The 22,501-nt window shown below is 31.0% G+C and overlaps 1 pseudogene; it reads left to right on the forward strand.

Moving 5' to 3' along the window:
- Positions 1-13,217, forward strand: part of LOC149538250 (xanthotoxin 5-hydroxylase CYP82C4-like) — a 51,594-nt pseudogene extending 38,377 nt beyond the window's left edge.
- The last annotated feature ends 9,284 nt before the right edge of the window (positions 13,218-22,501 follow it).

The following is a 22,501-nucleotide window of genomic DNA, read 5'->3' on the forward strand; positions in this document are numbered from 1 at the left end:
GGCTCAAATGAGATTATGAAATTTGGCTTTATTGAATTTTTTTTTCTTCTTTTCTAAAATTTTTCAAGTTCTTGATTGCATTTATTTTTATGCTTTTCTTAAGGATTTGGGCAAATTGAAATCTAAAGGTAGGTCTCCATGTGGCTGCTAAACTTATTTTTGCTAGCAATCATTGTTCAATTTTTATAGCAATATTTTGTGGAGCTGATGGCCCCATGATTAAGAAATTGCACTACTTATTTTTATCTTTAATTATACATTTAATAAAATTAGTAATAATATTTATTTTCATAGAAAACTGATAGCAAAAAGAAGGCAAAAAAATACTGGAGGGAAATAAATTTGTGAAGCCACGTCAAATTTTTTCAATAAGCAACCACTACTTATTTCCAGCCCCCAATATTTTTTCAATGCTTAATTTCAATTCCTAAAATATAGCCACTCCACTAATATAGGGGAAGATTCCAATTTATCCTTTCCCTACCCTTAACAAATTACATGGGAACACTCTTGTTACTTAAAATTAAGCATAAATGACACTTAAGTAGCCGCATGAGGACAGGAGGTAAGAGCTTTTAAAAAGTGCTTGAGATAATGATTTTCATTAATATTTAGGGAAATGGAAATTAAAGCCATCTCAAGTGCCTAGAAGAACTGCAAAGAGGCTCAACAAATGGTGGGAAATTTACAAAGAAAGACAATACAAGACAATTTTCCTACGAATAGTCAATCTGGAGTTCATTTAGAATGAATTTTAATGGAGAAAATTTCTATTATTTTCTAGCACTACCAGGAATTAGAGAGAGAGAACACTTATGGCTTAAGCATAAGAAAGAAACTTAATGGAGGATTAAGCAGTTTGAGGAAGAGATCAAATGTGATAAAGCTCATAAGTGTAGAGAAGATTGGGGAAATTGAATCCAAAGTGCAAGCTTTGAGAGAGAGAAAATATGGCAACTTCTTTTCAACTCCATCTACTTTTTTTTATTGCCACAAGCTTCCCCATGCCAAGCATTGAATATATGTAATGAGTTATTGAGATTTTGATCAAATTAGTTTTCTCTTTCTAGAAAATACACATGTTGTTGTTCAATATTTTTTAATTAAAAAAGTACAAATTTGGTGAAATTTTACACCAGCCAATTTTTTTTTAATAAAAAAGACAAAAATATGGTGAAATTTTGCTAAATGTTGCATGTTGATAGCACAAAAAAATGTAAAAAATATTACTTTCTATTCAATCATTTCCTATTTAAATATATTTACATTAAACTTAATTTTATTTATATAGATAAATATTTGGACTAAATATTATTAAATTTATTAAATAAAATAATCTTAATATGTAAACCTAGTTCTCACAACACTTTTCTTCTATTTTTTATTTACCACCTCTTTTACCTTTAGATTTTTTTCAATATGAAATATCTTATATATACATAATTAATTTATAGTTATATTTTTTATTTTTATTTATTTGATTAAAAATAATATTTATATTTAAAAAAATTTGTATCAAGATCTCTTTTATCTAAATTATAAGAATATTTATTTAAAATATGATTTCTTCTCTTCCTTCCTATTATTATCATAATACTAATTTAGCTTAATATGATTATTATAGTTATAGATATTAAAAAACCAAATCTTAAGTTACACAAACTAAATGTAGAACAAAGAGTTGTTGCACTAAAACTTGTCAATCTTAATTTTGTGAAAAACTTTAGTTGAGTCTTTCTTGAAGATGAAAAATCATATTTACATTATAAATAATCAAGTATGAAACACCACATTGTTTCTTTGTAACAATCACAATTTTAACTTATCACAAACTTATTAAATTTAAAAATTGATAGGAGATTTGAAATCTTTTTATAGATGCTCCTACATTAGGCACATCAATCAAGGTGTTTGTGAACTAATTTTTTATCAAAAAATTAACATATCTTTCATCTTGATAATTTACTTCTTTCTAGTTGCCACAATAAGTAGTGACTCCTACTTGAACCAAGCTCTTGTTATTATTCAAGGTGTATATTGAACATAATAGAAAATTCATGTATAAGAATTCGAGGTGGTATTTTTCATCTATAGTGAGTAATGGTTATTATCGTTCTGCATCTAATTTGAATGTTCTATGTCATTAATCTATAAGTTTGTTGAATATTGGAAGCTACTTTCTAGATAAGAATCTTAGTCATTGTTTAGTATTATTTTATGAGTTCCTAATATATCTTTATTTGAAGATATTGAACTCTACAAGTAGACTCTTTATTGGTAATATTATGTTCTACCATTTGAGTAACCAAAAAACATTGAATGTTATCTATTGATTTTATTGTTTCATATCTTTTTGTTTCTTGTGCTTTTTATGACTCAAATGCAACATGGTATTAGAGTGGGATTGAAGGAATTTGATCCTGAACTAAGAGTATTTCAGATGGCTTAAACACCATGCACTAAGACTTGATTCCTAGGATAAATGTGTTAAATAGTCAAAGTTTAGTTAGTTTTTCCAAGCTTAATTATTTCCTTTATGTGTGATGTTTAAGGGTGGCCAAAGTATTTTGTATTTTTGTTCTTTATTTCTCTTCCAATTAGTCATTCTTTGTGTGTGGAAATGGTGAATGGATTAAAAGTTGAAGATAGGCTAGATGCATCTTCAAATTTTTCTTTATGGAAGCCTATGGTCTTGGTTTCTCTTTAACATAATGATCTTTTGGATAATGTCAATTCTAGTTTTGCATAACCATCTGATCATGGTGAGGCAACTTAATGGAAGAAGAACAAGATTATGAATAACAAGATCATGATTTATTCAATTAAGGATCTTTTGAATACTGTCATTTTAAAATTAGAATATTCCAAGGAGATGTTCAAGAATCTCAATGATTTGTATGAGTTTAACAATACCACTAGAGTCCTTGCATTAAGGCATCGACTACTACATGTAAATGTAGAAAGGGGTGAGTATGTAATTTTATACTTTATGAAAATTACATAGTTAAAGGATCAACTTAGTGAATTGATGAAACATTCTAAAACAAAGATCTAGTTATGCTTTCTACAAATGGACTTACCCATTCTCAGGAATCCTTCATTCAAGGTGTTACTGGAAGAGTTGAGCTTCCAAATTTTGAAAGAATAAGGTCATACTCCATTCAAGAAGATATTAGAACTGAGCATAAATAGTTTCATAAATCATCATGAAGATGACCATGTTCTTGCATCTTGTGTTTCCAAATAAAAAGGGAAGAAAGGGTCTATAAAAGGTCCAATAAAAAGAGCTTCGAGTCAACCTCTAACTTCAAGAAAAAGAAGCAAAACCTATCTCAAGTTCAATGTTTCAAGTGTGATAAATTTGTTCATTTTGAAAGAGATTGCACCACAAGATCAATGCCTATGTTGTTTTTGTTGTAAAGGTAGAAAATTCTTCTCCTCAAAGAGATTCTAGTGTTATTTCCAAATGTTTTCATCTTAACACTTCCTAGAAATGTTCCCACAAATAGTGATACATGGTTTATTGATAGTGATGCATCTTGTCATTTTAGTAGGTACAAAAAACACCTATTTAATTTGAAGAAAAAATAAATCACATTTACAAGACATTATTGGTGATGATGCGAGTTAGTGAAAATTGCTAGTTCTACATCTTTCAAATTGAGTCATGGTATTCCACTACACTTAAGTGATGTATCAATCATACCCAACATAAGAATATCATCTTTGGAAGAGAAAGACTATCATGTCTCCTTCATTGATGGTAAAATTGAAGCATGGAAAAATAACTATAATTTTCATTCAGCTCATGAAATTGAGGTACATCATGATAACCTCTACAATTTTCAACTTGTCTTATCCATCCACATTCTCATTATATGTCAAATCCAAATAAACTATGGCACAAGATATTTGAGTATTTAAATTTTAGAACTTTAGCCACCATGGACAATTTTGTAGTTGGTCTTTCAAAGATGAATTAGAATTGTGAAGGAGTTTACAAGGGATACACTCTAGATAATAATATTGGATCTTATCATGATATAGTTTTGTGTGATAGTGTGCCTATGGATATGTGGCATATCATGTTGGGTAGACCAGGGTGGTATGATAGACAATATTTGCATGATTGGAGGAAAAATAGGTGTAGTATCTTTGAAAATAGAATGAGACATGTATTGTTTCCTTTAGTTGAGATGTCTAAGAGTGAGATTTTTACTAGTGTTATTTATTTGGTTGAAGAAATAAAGTTCTTGGAAGGTTTGAATACTGTCCCTATGTGTGATGCATTCATTCCCAAGTTTTATTTGCAATAAAGAAAGGATTAACCTAAGGAAATAAAGGAGATGTTGGTATAGTTTTAAGATATAATCTCAGATAATATACCTAATGGATTACCACCTATGAGAATTAGTAATCATTACATGGACCTAATCCTTGGAGATAGTTTACCAAAAAAAGTAGCACATGTAATGACATTGAAAAAGGATAAAGAATTAAAAAGGAAATAGAAAGATTTTTAGAAGGCTTTAGTCAATGAAAATTTTCATCCTTATGCATTACATATAGTATTAACACCTAATAATGGAGAGTCTAGAGGATGCCTACTAATTCAAGAACCATAAGTAGGATCACAACAAAGTATATGTTTCCTTTGCCTATGATTGATGATATAATGGATTTATTTAGTATAGATAAATATTTCACAATGATTGATTTGAAGAGTGGATATCATCATATGAAAATCAAAGAAGGAGATGAGTGTAATACTACCTTTGAGACAAATGAAGGATTTTATGAGTGGTTAGTAATTCCTTTTGGACTGACCATTGTGCCTAGTACTTTAATGAAACTGATGAATGAGGCATTGAAGAAAGTACTTGGTGTTTTTCTAATTATTTAGCTAGATGACAGTTTGAGTATTGTTAAGAAAAAGGAGGATCTTTTGCTGCATTTAAGAAAAGTTTTGCACAAATCAATGGAAGAGAAGTTGTTGATAAATATCACGTGTTCCTTTACAAAAAGGAGATAGTGATACGTCTAGAGAGATTGAAGATGGATCTTGACAAGGTTAAAGAGGTCATTGATTGGCCCACACCTAAAAGTGTTGGAGAGGTAAGATCATTTCATGGATTGGATAGTTTCTACTAAAAATTCATTAGGAATATTAGTTTAAATTGTAGTATTCTAACCTAGATAATGAGAGGAGATAGGAAGAAATCAATAGGCAAAAGGAGTAGAAAAAATATTTGAGTTGTTAAAAAAGAGGCTCACTAAAAGACCAAATTTTGCATTACCTAATTTCATTGGGGTATTCCATGTTGATTTTGGTGCAAGTGGGGATTTAATTGGGGCATTGTTGAGTTAGGAAGGTATACATATTGTTTTTTTAAGTGAGAAGTTGAATGATGCAAAGGAAAGGTATTTATTTTATGACCAAGAATTATATGTCATTGTCCAAGGGCCTTGAAGGAGTGGAGACATTATCTACTATTTGTTAAGGAGTTCGTATTGTACAATAATAATCAAGAACTATAATATTTGATTAATCAAGGTATGTTAAATCTAAGACACAAGAGATGTGTTGAGTTGTTGTATAGTTACACATTTATGTTGAAGAATAGGAGTAGTATATCAAATAGATTTTTTGGTATTTCAAGTAGGATAAAGAATTTTTTGACAAGGATTTGAAATGGAGTGTTAGGATTTGATACATTGAAGACATTCTATAAGGAGGAAATTTCACAAAACCTTAGACATATTGGAGAGAACTAGTTGAAAAAAAAGAAATATAAGTGGTTTGATTATTTCATTCATAGTGGTATGTTGTTTAGAGGAATGCAATTATGTATACCTAGGAGTTAAACAAGGGATAATCTAATTAAGGAAAATCATAGTAGAGGATTACTTGGACACTTCGACATTAACAAGATAGTCGATTTGGTAAGTTAAAATTATTTTTGGCCTTAGATTCATAAGTAAGTAATAATTTTTTTTCAAAGTTGTAGATTTTTTCAAGTTGCAAAATAAAGTAGTCAAAACGTGGCATTTTATATACCTTTGGTAGTAACAACTAGGAAGACAATAGCATAGATTTCATACTTGGATTGCCTAAGACATAAAGAGGTAATGATTCTATATTTTTAGTAGTGGATAGGTTCTCCAAGATTTCTTATCTCATACCTTGTAAGAAGACCACATATGTAGTGCATGTATCTAAATTTTTTTTTCAGAGAAGTTGTGAGATTAAATGGATTATCTGATAGCATAGTTTCAGATAAAGACAAAAAGTTTGTTTTTTACTTTCATAGGAAATGTTGGAAGAAGATAAATACAAGTTTCAAATTTAGTCCTATGTATTATCTACAAACATATGAAAAAATAGAGGTAGTAAATATTATCTTGGGGAGCTTGTTAAGAGGTTTGGCTGGAGAGAAAATTGTGAATTGGGATTTAGTCCTAGCTCAAGAAAATTTTGTTTATAATATCTAGTCAATAGGAGTACACAAAAGACACAATTTGAGATTCTAACAAGCATGAGTCTTAAAGTAGTATCATAAGTAAGGGATATTATTCATGAAGTGAAGAGTAGCATATAGAAAGAGAATATTCTTAGAGGGTACAAATTCATTTCATGGCCAATTAAGATAACATTTAGAGAAAATGAATTATAATTAGAAATAGAAAGCACATACAAAGAGGAGATATAAGGATTTTTAAGTAGGAGATAAAGTGATGGTATACTTGAAGAAAGGTAGATTTCAAGTTTTGGAACATATAATAAGATGTAGATGAGGAAGTTTGGACTGTGTAAGATCTTTGTTCAAGTAATGCATATAAATTGGAGTTACTTGCTTAGACATGGATACTTCACTTATATTCAATGTTGTATATTTTCATGAGTGTCATGAGTTTAATAAAAGTGATGAAGTATCCTAAGAAGCAGATAAAGAAGCAAGAAAATAATTTGGACAATAGAACTTGTAGAATCACTAGAGGTAAGAAATACAGAGAATATCTTGTTAAATGGAAGGATGGACCAGTGAAAGATTCTTCATGGATTTTGCAAGCTGGGGTTGACCATTTTGGTTTTCATCTAGCCCTAATGAAGTGAGAGCCTCACTTTTTAATAACCATGGGTTTTTGATGTAGGAGCATCTTGGGTTCTTTGCAATCTTGTATCAACCAAAAAATATATTTATATTCATATTTTTCTAGTTACAATGTTTGTTGTAGTGTTCCTTTGGTTTGGATTATTTGAAAATTTTCACCTTGTGGCTTGTAATTGGCATCATGTAGAATATTCATCTAGGTTTTCACCTTGATCTATTACCTCTTAGATGAGATCTTGTGGACTCTTGGCAGAGAGATTATTGTTCTTCATTTTTCATGACTAGTTTGTGTTTTCTAATCTTGCTTTCCAAATCAGTGATGGTTATTGGTGCATACCTATACATTATAGATAGAGTTCTTCATGATTTAGGTCCTAAACTGTATCTTGTAATATATTTTCCATATCTTAGGGAATGTAATATTTTCTAGATAATTCCATGTATGTGAAGGGTTTATATATTAATATAATTTATCTTTATAAAATTAGCTCTTGGTAGTTAATAGAAAGATTACATCTTGAAGGTTTAATGTTAAGAATTCTAAATATTTTAATCTTTAATTAATCTTATATGCTTGGAATCTAAGAATGCATGTTGAAAATCCATTATTATTGGTTTTCTAATAATGTGAAGCATGATATGGCTTGTATCTCAATAGATTCTTCTTGTTTCCATTGTATGATTCGTGTTGTGTAGATTGAACTGATCTATTTGAGGTCCCTCCTAACCATGATTGCACCATCAATATCTTGAGTGTGAGCTATGTAGCTATGGCCATCACCATTAATATTTTATTTTATATCAAAGGGCTTATTAATATATTTAATAACTGAAACAATATCATGAGGAGGATATGGACCATGAAGTATATGTGAGGAAGTGATGAGTTCTTAAGGAAGATATGGAATATAATGCCAAGGAGATAAAGGGATAATTTTTTATAGATGAGGAAGAGGATCATTGGATGGAGCAAAAGATATTTTTTTTATTTTTATTTTTAATTGGCCCATTAGAAGGGATAGGAGGAATATTAGGATCTTTCTTAGTGGGTAACTTAGGAATGATAACTTGAAGGACATTTTTCTCTTGATATGGATAGGAATAATCTTGGAATAAGTGAAATAATATGAAGGGATCATTGTGACCCTCTTGGGCTATGGGATCTAGGTCAAAATTTGGATAAGGTGTAGCTTTTTGGTATCTTGGTCTTAATCTATGCTAGGAATTATTTCTTTATTTTTCTAATTATCCTCCTTGATATGGAGCCACCTAGAAAGATGAGGTAGGAGTTGGATATGCATGAGGGATTCTTGGAGGGAATCCATGTTTGAGCATGATGGAGAATAATTCTAAAAAATACTTTCTAGAGTGGGTATGATTGGAATGAAACATGTGGATATTTAGGTTCAAGGACTTTGGTAGAATGAGAGGTATTTGAATCAAGGATTGGATTAACTTGAATCTTTATAGCATATAATCCTTGAGGGTCAATAAGAAAAATATCATCATGAGTTTATTTTTTGAGGGTGGTAGTGTAGAATTTTTTTGGGAAGCTTTAGGAATGAAGGAATTATACTTGGAAGTATTGTCTTCTTTCTCTGTAGATAACTTAACAAGATATTCAATTTTGATTATATCATCATCGATAAAATTTTGATTTTTTTAATGTTTTAATTTAATTTAATTTTAGGTATTATGTTTTTTGTGTCTATGATAAGAAAAAATAGTTACTAAAAACTAAAATTTCACTTGTGATCAATATTGGGAACTACAATTGGATTTGTGAGAAGACATAACAAAAGAACCTAGAGGAAAGGTTGAGTTATGAGGAAACTACAAAGGGCACTTGATTAGTTAGACTTTGACAAGATAAAGTGGTTGTTTAATAATGCTACAAGTAAAGAAGATAGTTGCATTGAAGCCTTGAAGAAGTGATCAAAGAATGACTAAATTCATGGGCTTAACTAAGAAAAAAAGTAGAAGATTAAGGATCTTGAAGTATATGTTGAGTGATGCTAGTGTCGACCGAGCACCACTACGTGCTGAACAGAAGTAGTGTCGACTGAGTATTAGTATTAGCTAAGTGTTAGTATATATTCCAAAAAAAAATGTTAGTAGCAATCGAGTAGCTCAGTGATGATTGAGCATTAGAACATAGTGTTGACCAAGGGATGCCATTTAATAGTTTATGAGGAAATCACAATTTCTAGCCAACATAGTTGATTTCTTGGAATATGTAAAGCATATTAAAGATAAGGTATGATGTGTTGGATCATTTAAATGAAGTGAAACTATGTTTGTGTGTTTCCATGAAAGGATTCAAGAAGAAGTTTAGAGAAGTTTCTATAGGAGAAAAGAGGAGATTAAATGATGGAACAATTTGATGAATTTGACCTAATTTTAAGATCTATGGTTGTGTTTAAGCAACAAAAAAATAGAATTACCTATGTAAGGAGGTTCAAGGACTAGCCTAATGTGGTTGGAGTAGTTGTTGATGCTATTGATTGGTGAACTTGAGTAGGATGCTGAGAAGAGTTGAAGATTGATTACTTGAAGGGTTGCCAAGTGAATCAGAGGCATGGATGAAAATGGAGGCCAGTCAATGGATCAATATGTGAGTTGAACTGTAATAAGTATTTTCAAAATGAGTTTTGTTAATTAGATCAAAACCTATTGTTACTTTCTAACCATTATATTAGTATTGAAATCCTTTAATCAAGGTGGAGCTAACAATCATATATAAATCCTTTAATCAAGGTGACATTCTAATGGAATGTTCTTAAGTCATCAAACAAGGCCACTCATAACATGGTGATTAAATCCCTTAACAAGTCTCACTAAAAAATGTGTTTTGTAATCTTTAACAGGTTTGTCTCCTAACAGAGCTCAATTCAAAAGAGTGAAACATTGGTGACATGTTATTAGTGGTTCTTCCCAAATCGAGTTTCCATATTAAATCCTAGTGTCAACTTGTGCGGATGTTATTTGTGATGATTTACTATTAATGTTTTACATTCTGTAAGTCTATTATTATTAGGAGAATGGACTACTAGTTGATGTTTTTGATAATCTTCTATAGAGGCTGAGCTAATGGATGCTTAGATCTGAAGTAGTTAAAGTGTTTAATTATTGAATTGGTACATCTGGACCTTGGATAACTGATTCACTCCCCTTCTTAGTTATTCTAAACATTCTAACCATTACTTTAGGCAATGTGATATGATTCTCTAGAAGAAAATCCCTTTCAAGGCCAACTTAAGAGATTGTCCCAAAGGGGTAAACTTTCTATAAAAGGGACAAGATTCACATGAAGTGTTTTTTTTCCTTCATGCCTTGGTGATTTTTATTTTTATTTTCAACCATTATTTATTGTTCTACCTCATAATTATTTTAAAATCTTTTAAGGTTTCTTGACCTTGCTATCTTAAATTTGTTTCTCATGATATCTCATTTTTTTCTCTTGTTGGACTTGAATGTCATAAATTTTACTATTTATATCTTGGGTTTGTTCTCATTATAGCACAACCAACACCTATATATTGTGATATTAATCCCAACCACATATTCTATAGAAGATGAAAGTACTTGACTTTGGGTTATTCCCTCTCACAAGTATTAGTCATACAAGAGGCAAACTCTCTGGAAGATATAAAAAATTTCTCTTGCACCCAAGATTCATGAAGTCAAGGGAAGAGGATATGTCTATTCTATTCTGGGATCTAGAATCAAAGGAAAATGACTTGTGTAAGCACACTAGACATATTAAGCTCTTGCATTATGTTTAAAGCTTAAATGAAATGTGATCTATGCTAAAATTAAAGAATCAATTTCAAAAATTTCATTCATGTCACCCTACATCCAATATCATTAGTAATTTTCAAGTCATACACTTTTACAAATGATTGAAAACCTACACAAAAAATAGTTAGTCCACAAAAGAGAATTAGTCCCAAAATCAAAATCTTATACACTAAGACACAATAGAAATAGATAGTATGCAACTATCTAATTTTGTGGGGGTTGGTCACCTTCTCCTCTTATAAAAGAAACATGGTATATGAAACTATATGATTGCACAAGGGTTTGTCAATATTGTCGCTTATGTGATGCATGGATTCAAATATAAACTAACAAAATACACTAACTTGTTAAAACTAACAAAGTTAATCAATGTATTGACTTGGATTAGTAAATAGAGAATAATATATTATGATGCTTTGAAATATGTGCAAACAAGGTACAAGTATATCAAAAAATTATAATTTAGTTTTTGGTGTTTTTAATCTGATCAATAAGATCTAAATTTTTTGATATATTCTACTTCTTAAAAAACAAAAATCCAAAGAAGATACCCCTGCTAAAGATTAGAGAGCTATCCAAAAATGTAAGGGTTTTAAAAAAATGTAATTATGCCCTAGGGAACCAATTTAACAAAACAAATGAGTTTCCAAAGTTTGGGGTTTTCACTAATTATTGTTACTTAAAATTAAAAACCAAAGGAATAGACCCCCCATAGAATTTCAAGTCCTTTCCAGAAATAAAAATTTTCACATAAAAACTCACTAATTTGTGCCTAAAATTTTTTTCTATAAAAGAAATAAAACTCACACAAAAGTGATAAAAAAATACAAATTTTTGGCCATTTGAAAGATGAGATCGAATCGTTGAAAACCCTATGATTTTGTCTTCAACTCTTCATGACCATGAGTTATGCTTGATTTTTTTAAAAAAACAATATAAGGTTAGGAAAACCTCTAATAATGTAAATCTAATAGGGACAAGAGTCTCATTGGGCGTGCCAAATGTAGTTGAGGGAAATGAGGATCTTATCAACACCCAAAAATGGAAGCATGCTCATGAAAGCACATGTAAAACATAATATAGATGAAAACACACCCCCACACACACACACGTGCGCATACACCACACACACAAACACACACACACACACACACACACATGCACGCATGTGCACACACACATGCACGCACACACACACACACACACACACACACAAATACATAGTAAAAAATAAAACTCACTTCATTGCCCTCCCATTTGTCAAGATTGATCAAAGAGGACAATATTTCATTTCTACAAAATTTTATTGTGACATTATCACAAAAAAATTATGTTTTATTTATTGTACTATTACATTTTTACAAGTTTAAAATGAAATAAAATATTCTTATAAACTTTGTCTTGTTGTAATATACTTCTATGATTAAGAATTTTAATATCATATTGTGTAGTCTTTCACATATCAATCTATTTAATGGCACATAATTCTTCTCAAAATTATATTTTATACATTGTTCATTAATTTGTAATATATTTGATATTGTTGAACATAATATATAGTTCTCATTTTTTTAATATTACAATTAATTTTTCTATGAATAATAGAAATTTATAATTTATAATAGATAAAATTCTTACGTTGTATGTTCCTAATGTATATTTTTCTTTCATAATATGTTTAGTGCAAGTGCAAATACTTCTTCTCTTTTAGTTGAATGGATATTATCATTAGTATTGTTGCATCCTGATAAATTGAAATTGGCCTAAGATGAGATTGATTATAAAGTTGGACAAAGTCGATTAGGAGAAGAGTCAAATATACCACAATTAAAATACTTGCAAGCAATAGTTAAGGAGACAATGCGCCTTTTTCCATTAGCACCTTTACTTGCACCACATGAATCTATTAAATCTTGCACAATTGGAGGCTTTCATATTCCAGCAAAAACAATACTAATGGTAAATATATGGGTAATTCATAGAGAACCATTAACAGGGAATTAACCACTAGAATTTGTACTAGAGCACTTCTTTGACAAAAATATAGAGATAGAGACTATAAAATCCTCAAATAATGAATTTGAGATGCTCCCTTTTGGGCTATGAAGAAAAGTCGCTTTAGCAATATGTATGGTCCATATAACTCTCACAAGGTTGTTACAAAGATTTAATTGGTTTCTTCCTAATGGGAGTGTACTTGATCTAAAGGAAGCTATAGGTTTGACAAATCCAAGAGTAGTGCCTCTAGAGGTTGTTATTAAGGCTCATCTTCCACCACATTTATACCCAAATTTTCTTAAGTAATAAGAAAATATACTAAATTTTTTTAATTTGGATACTACAATATGTAAACAAGGGACTCTTTTTTCATTTGTTAGAAAAAAGTGTAACATTGATATAAAGTAACGATGGTTATTTGTTTAACCAATATAATGCTATTAAATTCTATAATGAAGTATAATTATATATACGTAATTATCTTTCAAACTAAATTAGTCTCTTGCTTATTTTATTGTAAGTGTAATCCCCTTCCTATTTGGTAGAGTCTAGGTTGCATGCTTAGAATCTTTGATTGGCATTGTGTGTGCATCTTGACATATCTCTAATGGTCAATTTATTCTTGGAGTTCTTTGGATTATTTGTGTTAGAATCTTACTTAAGATCTTGTAATTTTGGGACCCAGTATCCTTATATATGTGTATAGTAATATTACTATAATTAGGTTGACATGTGATTGATAATCAACATCAACATAAACCATATACCTAGGTAATAAAAAACTATAGTTTAGTATGTGGATGAGGTGATATCTATACTTAAATTTAGTATTATTTTAATTTGTGTCTTGGAGGTTAAAATTTGCATTAAGCTAACATGCAAGGATGTCATTATTCAATTTGTTGTTTTAGAGAATATGAAAAATTACTCTTTGTATCTTGTTGGACATAACTCGGGAATTTAGATAGAGATATATTGATTTAGATTTGTGCCTTTGCAAAGAATAGTGTTGTAATTATTAGTGTTTCTAAGATTGAATTCCTATCGATAATGATAATAACTTCTAATACCTTATGAATAATAATAATAAAGAATATAGTTAATATTTGATTCATAACCTTTAGTACCAAAGTGACATTACAAGATATTAAGGACAATTGCTTAACCAATGTAATTATCATTTTGATAAATGATTATGGGATAAATGATATCATTATAATAAGTTAAAAGATAACATATCATTTCATATTATTTTTCATATTGTTACTGAATAAATAAAGAGACCTAATCATAGATCTATGTTATGATTACCCTTCATATCATTGTGTTGGAAATATAGTTAGTAATCATTTTTAGTGACGATAACATAATTTATTATAATATTATTATGATTGGAACCATAGCTATAGTGTGATTAATGTTGGAAATAAACTTAATATTATTTATGAATTTTAATAGGAAATATATTATGATTATTATTTCATCTCCAACTTAAAGTTTAGATGTTTATTTTCAATGTAAAAAGTCAACAATGGAAAAGAAGGCAAAAACTATGAGACATGAGGGTCCATTTGGTTCTTGGAATTGTACAAATCAAGATTTCTACAAATCTTGATTTAGCCAAATCAAGGTTTTGTAAATCATCATTCATATTTTTGGGGCTTTACTTGAACCATTTGTTTCACTTAGAGGATGAGAGGGGAGACACATTTTTATACATTTGGTTCCTCAAGTTAGAATTGGAATTAGAATGTAGAACGATGCAGTGGTTTGAAAATAGAATTAAAAATCAGATATGTAACATCTTTCATATGCAATGGCTTAAATGTAGAATCTAATCTCTAACATCATTCACATGAAATAGTTTAAATTCATAATCAAACAATATATCTCTTATAGATTCACATCTTTCTCATTTTCTACTCTTTTTTCCACATGATTTCTCTATTGCATTCCTGATAATGTGCTTTGAGCAATTTCTAATCCTGTGGGCTTAAATTTGGAATTGGAGACATAAATAGAATCAAAATAATGATTTCAACTTGGTGATAAAATAAAAATACATCTTGTAATGGTAAAATAGAAAATCGTGTAGCATCCATTTTGGGTTTGTTGGAGGTAACAAAAGTAATCTTTAGCGCTATGTAGTGGAGCACAAGATCACACATTAGCAGATTATTAACTCACTATGAAAATAAATCATAAAATTTGATAAACTTATGAAATGATATGATACATTCTCCCCCACAATGCTCGTATGACTCTCAAAACCCTCAGACATCTTAATTAGGGTTTTATTGCAAACTGACATCCAACCAAGATCACAAAAATTATAAAATTTTGTAATTTGATAGAATAGAGCAGGAAAAACTTATTAAATTTTTAAAATATTGTCAATCAAAATTGATACTCTCATGAGATTTACAGAGAGAAGTAAATCATGTAATACTACTCATCCTTTCTCAACCTTCATAAATTAAAATCCTAGCAATTTCTGCTCTAGCTGAGATCTAGGTAAACAATGTTGTAGTACAAAACATTCAAAATTTGGAATTGTATGCGGACTCCAAAAATATAATCCAATCTAATTTTTTTACATTCCTTTAAAAGTGTAACCAAGTTTTGGTTTTCAATTCCTAGTTGCTAGTGGGAAGTCTAATAACTTAGTTTTGAGGCAAAATTAGAAGCTTAGTATTCTAATTCCATTTTGCCAGTTTTGAAACAAATGCAAACATTTTCAAATCCACATTATAAATATCCAATTTCCACCATCTTCCACAAACCAAACAGAGCCAAGAGAATTAGAGAGGCATCTCTTTGTAAACTATATTGATAAGAAAGGGAAGGTAGAAACATTTTCAAGCAAGGGCACTTGTTCTTTGTCTTATTCTTTCTTTTACTACCTTTTGTAATTATTGTTTATACTTGAATTATGCTTTGTTAACATGTCGACACATTCCTTTTTGTAAATGAATAAGAATAATCTGTTTAGTAGGAAGCATATTTCTTAGTAAATGGAAATCATGTTATTATTGGCTTCACTTGTTAGAAAAAGAGTAGAGAAAGTTTTACTTTCAGATTTGGAAATTATAGATAGTCATCTATTTCTTTAGTTAAGATTCTTAATTTGTAAGATTTTTCTAGAGGAACCGATTCTTTAGAATCTAAAACTTTTAGTAGTCCATCTAAATTTTTAGTTTGTCTAGTTATCTTTTATGAAATGAATATTTACTTTTCTTAATATTATATATAATATAAACTTATCTTTGCTCTTCTCAAATAGAAAATTATTCTCTATTAATTATTTGGATTCTTCTTAAATATTGTATATGATAAGAAATATAGAATAGAGAATCAAAATATGATAATCTATGTTATTTTATTATTGTTTTAGGTTTTTTTTTAAAATTTGGTAAGAGCATATAGATATTTATAAGGAAAGTTATTTTAGTCTATAAAATGATAGCTTGACAAAATAAGTATTATATGTTAATTCCCTTTTTGTGTGTTGTAGTAGAGATGTGTTAAATGGACTCATTGGGGTTGCAAAAATATGTTATTTTTTCTCCTTGATTTATAGAGGGGTATCTTATTAGATTCAAATAGTGTTAATGAGTTTTTAGTTTTGGTGATAGAATTTGTGTAATGAAATGGTTAATGATTTAAAACTACATTGTTTGATTTTGTCTTTTGGTACACACTTAATAATTTAAAACTACATAGTTTGATTTTGTCTTTTGGTATGCGCTTATTTATATTAATGCTTTGATATATTGACTTTGAGTCATCTTGTACGATGGTGCTCATGTTGTAATCTCATATGTTTATGTTAGGTGTTGATGATATAGTCTCTAGAGGTTACTTATTTTATGTGAATGGTTTTTACATGATATTTTCATAATATTAAGGTAATCTCTAGTATCTTTTTGATTAATTCATCTATGAGTACTACTGAGATTTGGATATTCTAAGTGTCATTATGTTTATTAAAGGCTTGGGGTTGCTATCTTTTATCAAGATAAATGTTATTGGATCTTCTATTGTCTTGATATTTTAATGATTATTTGCCTAATGTACATCTTGGGCCTATTTGCATAATTGAGGTTGCATTTAAAGGTCCTAACCTTTTTTTGGCATCTTAATGTTCAAATCAATTTATTATTGGCTTGTTGATCTCCTATTTTATGTAGTGGTCATGATATTATTAGGTTGATTGATGTAGGAGCATCTAGAGGTATAAGGGCAATCTTGTGTCACCCAAAAAAAAATGTACTTAGACTTAGTTTTTGTTTCATGTGTTTTCATTTTTGGATACCCATTTGGGTCAAATAAAGGTTCCAATTCTCATAGTTCCACTATCAGTGTTCTAGATAGAGTATTTGAACACCTTGGGATACGTGTAAATGCCAAAAAAATAGGAGTATGTAATTGAGCCATAATTTTGGTGAACTAGGAGGTGTAAATTGGCCAGATGAATGTAATTGTAATTTAGAGCATTGCAAAAAAAGAATCAGGTGAAAAGACCCCACGGTTTGAAAGTTATCACAGTTTTTCGAATTTTTGAGACCTCCTAAGAATGCTTCAAAGTCAGGTTAGGGGCATTAATGACCTCAAAAAGGGCTGAAAAATGGGAGATGAGCTAAGCTCATCCATAGGGCTATAGAGCGCTTTGAGAGCTTTTCAAAAATGTAAATGATTCGTCAATCAAAGCTACGATTCAAAAGTTATGCCTCCTGAAAGTTTGGTTACCATTTCTAGATTCTTCTAGATTTGCGTCGACTTCTAACGCAGCTTCTGGAGCCTTCTATTTGGTTGGTGGATGCCAACTGTCACTTTCTAGAATGTATTTCTAGTTCTTAACCCTCCGCGGTCTATTTAAGGACATTTTTGGCATTGTAAAAGGCAGTTCGGAGTGGAGTTTGAGAGGAGGTACTAAAAGGAGAAATTATCTCCAGATTTATGCTATTGTAAGCCCATAGGGCATGTTTTGAAGTTTGTTTTCTCTGTACTAGATATATTAGCTTATTTACAAAGTTAATAAAATTTCCCTTTCCTGTTGTGTCCATTCTGTGCTTGGGTTGTGTCCCCATCATTGATATTCTTGAAACTAGACTATTTTTCTTTGATGAATCAAGGAGTCTTATGCATCTAGTTTAAAGGTATATAGCTTGAGGAGGACATGTTGTAACTAGAACTTATCTATGCTTTGGAACCTAGAGAGTTCACACTCTAAAAATAATGGCTTCTTTGAGTATGAGAACTTTATATGGCTCCATTTGAGATAGTGTGAAGGGTGGCTCACAATGGGGGTTGGAGCCCAAATTGGCTAGTTTTGCATAACCCATTATGGAGTTTTAATCAAGTGATAAATAAATAAAGTTAACTAGGTTTGGGATTTCATATTAATAAAAGATAAAGGTACCTCACCCATGCCTAGAGTGTGCATGCACTCTTTTGTTGAGGATGGGTTGAGAAGGCATGGTCATCCATGGGGCATTGATCAAATAGTGTGATACCTTGGTTCAGTGAGGTGGTTGTTTTCTCATGGTGTTCCCCTAGGCACTAAGGATAGAGAGGATACATTGTGGCACTATCAGGGAACTATGCGATGACACCCTTGCATTTGTATCCTAGGAGCTCCCTTGTATTTTGTTAGATTTTCCTCTCGTATAGGATTTTTTTGTTCTAGCACATTGTATTGGTTAGCCTTATGAATTCTATATCACTTCTATGGGATTTTATATGTTATTCCTTGGCACATGTTTGGTCTTGTTTTTGGGCCTTGTGTTACCTCCTATCTTGGTGGAGTGGGCCACTATTAGAGTAATTAGATATTTTCTAATTAACTCTAGTTTGCTTAAGCTAAAATTTAGGCATATAATAATTAATTCTTTTATTAGTTATTAATATGAAACCTAGGTTGGGCCTTTTTAGGGTTTCAATTTCCTTTATAAGGACATTCTCTCTTTGTAATTATTAACCAATTCATTTTTTAATATAGCAATTTCTCTTTTGGTTCATCAAGAATGTCTCATCTATGGATTTGGTAATTTCAACCTCCATAGCATTTTTTTCTTTCTTTCTGTGATAGATGTTTGCATGCAAGTGATTCTTGGGAGCTCTTAGATTGATCTTTCATTAACTTCTACATGGTATCAAAGCAACATATCTTCATGCCCCTATTATGTTCTTGAGAGATTTGGCATCAATTTTTAGATTTGAGCTTTTGTCAATTTTCTATTGGATTTGGGGGGTCACTAATTTTCAAAGCACTTTAAGAAAAAATGGACATCACCATTGAGCTATGAGCACTCAAAAACCCCCCTTTCCATATAAAATACATCTAGTTTGTATGTTGAAATTAGAGGCAATTTTTTTTGCACCCAAGACATATTGACCTAGGCACCGAAATTGAGACCATGATTTTGTTTCAAAAAATAAATTAAAATTTGGAATCTTTTTCATCCTTTTCTTGGCCCCTACATGTGGGGTTTTTGGTTGAAGGGTGTTTTTTACCAATTTAATTTTGGCCCTATATGCTTTCTATTTGGGAGTACACAAGAAAAGTTAGCAAAGCTTTTTATTGCGGCAAAATCTTAAATATTTATGGTCCTCATGCCTTGGGATAACCACAACCCCAATGATAGAAAAAAGCTCTGTCATTTGTCAGCCCAGACACTAGCCCTAGACTTCTCTTAGTGGTTTCATGGTGAATGTGTAGTGTGATTTATTGTCTTCTTGGGCAATTTCTGATCTATTGTGAGGGGGTGGATGTTTTTTGCAAGTGTCTTATGCCTCAGACTAGTTTTTTTCCCTTTCTTGGAGATTGCACGTGGGTTTAATTAGAAAGAAAAGAAAATGAATGAATTTATTGTTTGAGGGTGGGGTGTTAATATGGAAAGAGGCAATGCATCAGGCACTAATCCCAATAGTGAAGATGAGACTAATCTTCTGTAATTGGGCAATGATAATGCATAACACTCATGGAGGGTACGTGCAATGCTATTTCATCCTTACTTATCCACATGGTAGAGGAGCTTTGCATATGTAGGGTTCCCTATGTTTCATTATTGGCAAACCTCTCCATGTTAGGAGCTTCATGCACTATTCAAACTCCCAAATATGCACCCTTATTAATGTGATTTCCTATCCCTTCTTGTTGGTTACAATGCTCTCACACCTCATTTTTTGTGGCATATTCTCTACATGCATTATGAGATGTTGTGGGTGGCATTCTCCATGCCTTAGCAATTTTTGTGATATGACTAGCTTTGAGTTCTACACCCAAGACTTACGTGCCTCTTGTAAATGGGCCAACATTAGTGCCATATAACCCCATTTATGGGCTCCTCTATCCAAGCTATGCTGACTTGGACACAGATTAATTTGAAGGCACTCCATATTTGGAGGACTTTGACATGCTAATTTCTAAGGCCATCTATTTTTTTACAAGCACTAGCCAATGATATTTTCTTTGGGTAAATTTGAGGTCTTTCCCTTTGATGTCATATTTTTAGGCATTTATTCCTCATTGACGGCCTCTTTTGATTCGAAATCTTGTGCATTGATTAGTGGGGCACACATAGTATTTTAGAGGACATGCCTCTTAGTGGGTGTCCACATGCATAAAATTTTCCCTCTTTGGCAATTTAAAAATAAATAAATAAGTGCTCATTATTTTGGCCACTAGATTTGTTTTCTTGGCATCAACCCTTTTATCCAAAAACAATAGTGTCATTTTTGACATCTTGTTTTGTTTCTAATGATTGGAATTTTTTTCTAATAGGGGTAATTTTTAGGCATTTTTTGCCATGACAACCATTTGATGGTCAAATTTGGGCTCGTCACTTGCTGACATCAGCACCATGTTAGCATTGTATCATCATTTTGTTTGCCCTTCAAGGCCTATTTTGACCTACCTTCACATTTTTGCTCATATCTTGGGCATAGAAAATCCATTTTTTGAAAAAAAAGATATCATTAGAAAGCTAGTTCTGAGGCCATCATAGTGGTACAATTAATTTTTAGTTTTGATGTGTTTTTGATAGCTTTTTCTACTGTCAAAGTTAGGGGTATAGTTTTTCATTTTGCAAGACATATCTTGAGCATTTGATCTCTAATATGGGAATTCTTTATATTGTTAGAAAGGTCTTTCTGAGATCTTTCTAATGATTCTAGTTTTTTTTCCCATATTCTTCTCTAGGAACATTCTATTTAGTATTTAGTATTTTTGCATTGTGGTAGATATCTTGGTTGTTTTAGGTCCAAGGATTGATTTTGTTGCTTCAAATAATTTGTCATGACTTGTACTATCTATTATATTAGTCTTATGTCTCTTCTAACCTTTTTAGACATCATTTGTATACATTCTAACAAACACACTAAAATAAAGTGTCATATTACATCTATATTTTCATTTTAGTTGTTTTGCCTTGTTTTGCCTTCTGATTCAAGCAGTGTCATCTGAGGACACTCATGTAGATTATTGTATTCTTGAGACTCACTATATCTTTTACCTTATTGTACATGCATTACTCATGAGTAAAGGGGGTTGATGTTTTGGCTTTTTTTCCTATCTTCCTTTGTCTAGTAAGCTTGCCTTATCTAACATTAGCCTCATGACATGTTTGAGATTGTTCACCTTAGTACACACATATGCACTCATTTGTGCATCTTGATCGTGGTTCCTTGACTTGTAATTCTTTTGGTACACTTTTCTAGTTGCATGTCACCTCACCTTTGTCTTCTTTAGGGGGATCTTCTATTGTTTCTCATGCTTCCTTGGTTCGATGGAGTGAGCCATGTATACAATTTTTGTTCCTATGTACTAGGCAGATGCAATGGCTAGGTACCTATGCATTTTGGTGAGATGAATCATCTACCATACATACATTCCTCTTTTTATTCTTATTTTGGATGCAACCTTCCATGTTCGATTGATCAACTCTTTATGTTAGGATTAACCTCAGAGAGAAATAATAGTTATATGCAAATATAACCAATATCAAAAAATAATAGATCACATAGAAGAGAACACAAGACACCAAGATTTAACATGGTTCACCCAATCCCTTGACTATGTCCACCAACAACAAGTCCAATATTATTATTATCTAGTGATTACAATCCATAATCCCTTAAAACTCAATACCACCGCAAGAAGCTGCAATATCACCATTACATAATAAAATCCCTAATTTTAAACCTTTTTATACAAGATTTTTCCACTTACAAAATTAGGCTTAGAATAAGTCATCCAATAGAAAAAATAGCAACCGATACCTTTTATAATATAATGTCATTTTTGGCTTTGGGGGCATTTCCCCTCAACCTGACCCTGTACTATGATAGGGAGCACACTTGGGGCACTACTCTAGGACATTGTAGGGGCATTGCTCCTTGACCTTGTCTTGGGCCCCTAAACCACCATAGAAATAATATGGGGAGAAAACTGTGCCAAATAAACATCCGAGTCTTATTAGGCTCCACAACACAACAATCTCCCACTTGGAGACTAATCATAGCACTACTAAACCTATAGCTCTCTTTGTAATATCAAATCGCCCTAAAATATATTGTTCTTTTATTTT

Source organism: Cupressus sempervirens, chromosome 9 (genome assembly GCF_028749045.1).
Source record: "Cupressus sempervirens isolate cs-2001-9-10 chromosome 9, ASM2874904v1, whole genome shotgun sequence".
Lineage (NCBI taxonomy): Eukaryota > Viridiplantae > Streptophyta > Pinopsida > Cupressales > Cupressaceae > Cupressus > Cupressus sempervirens.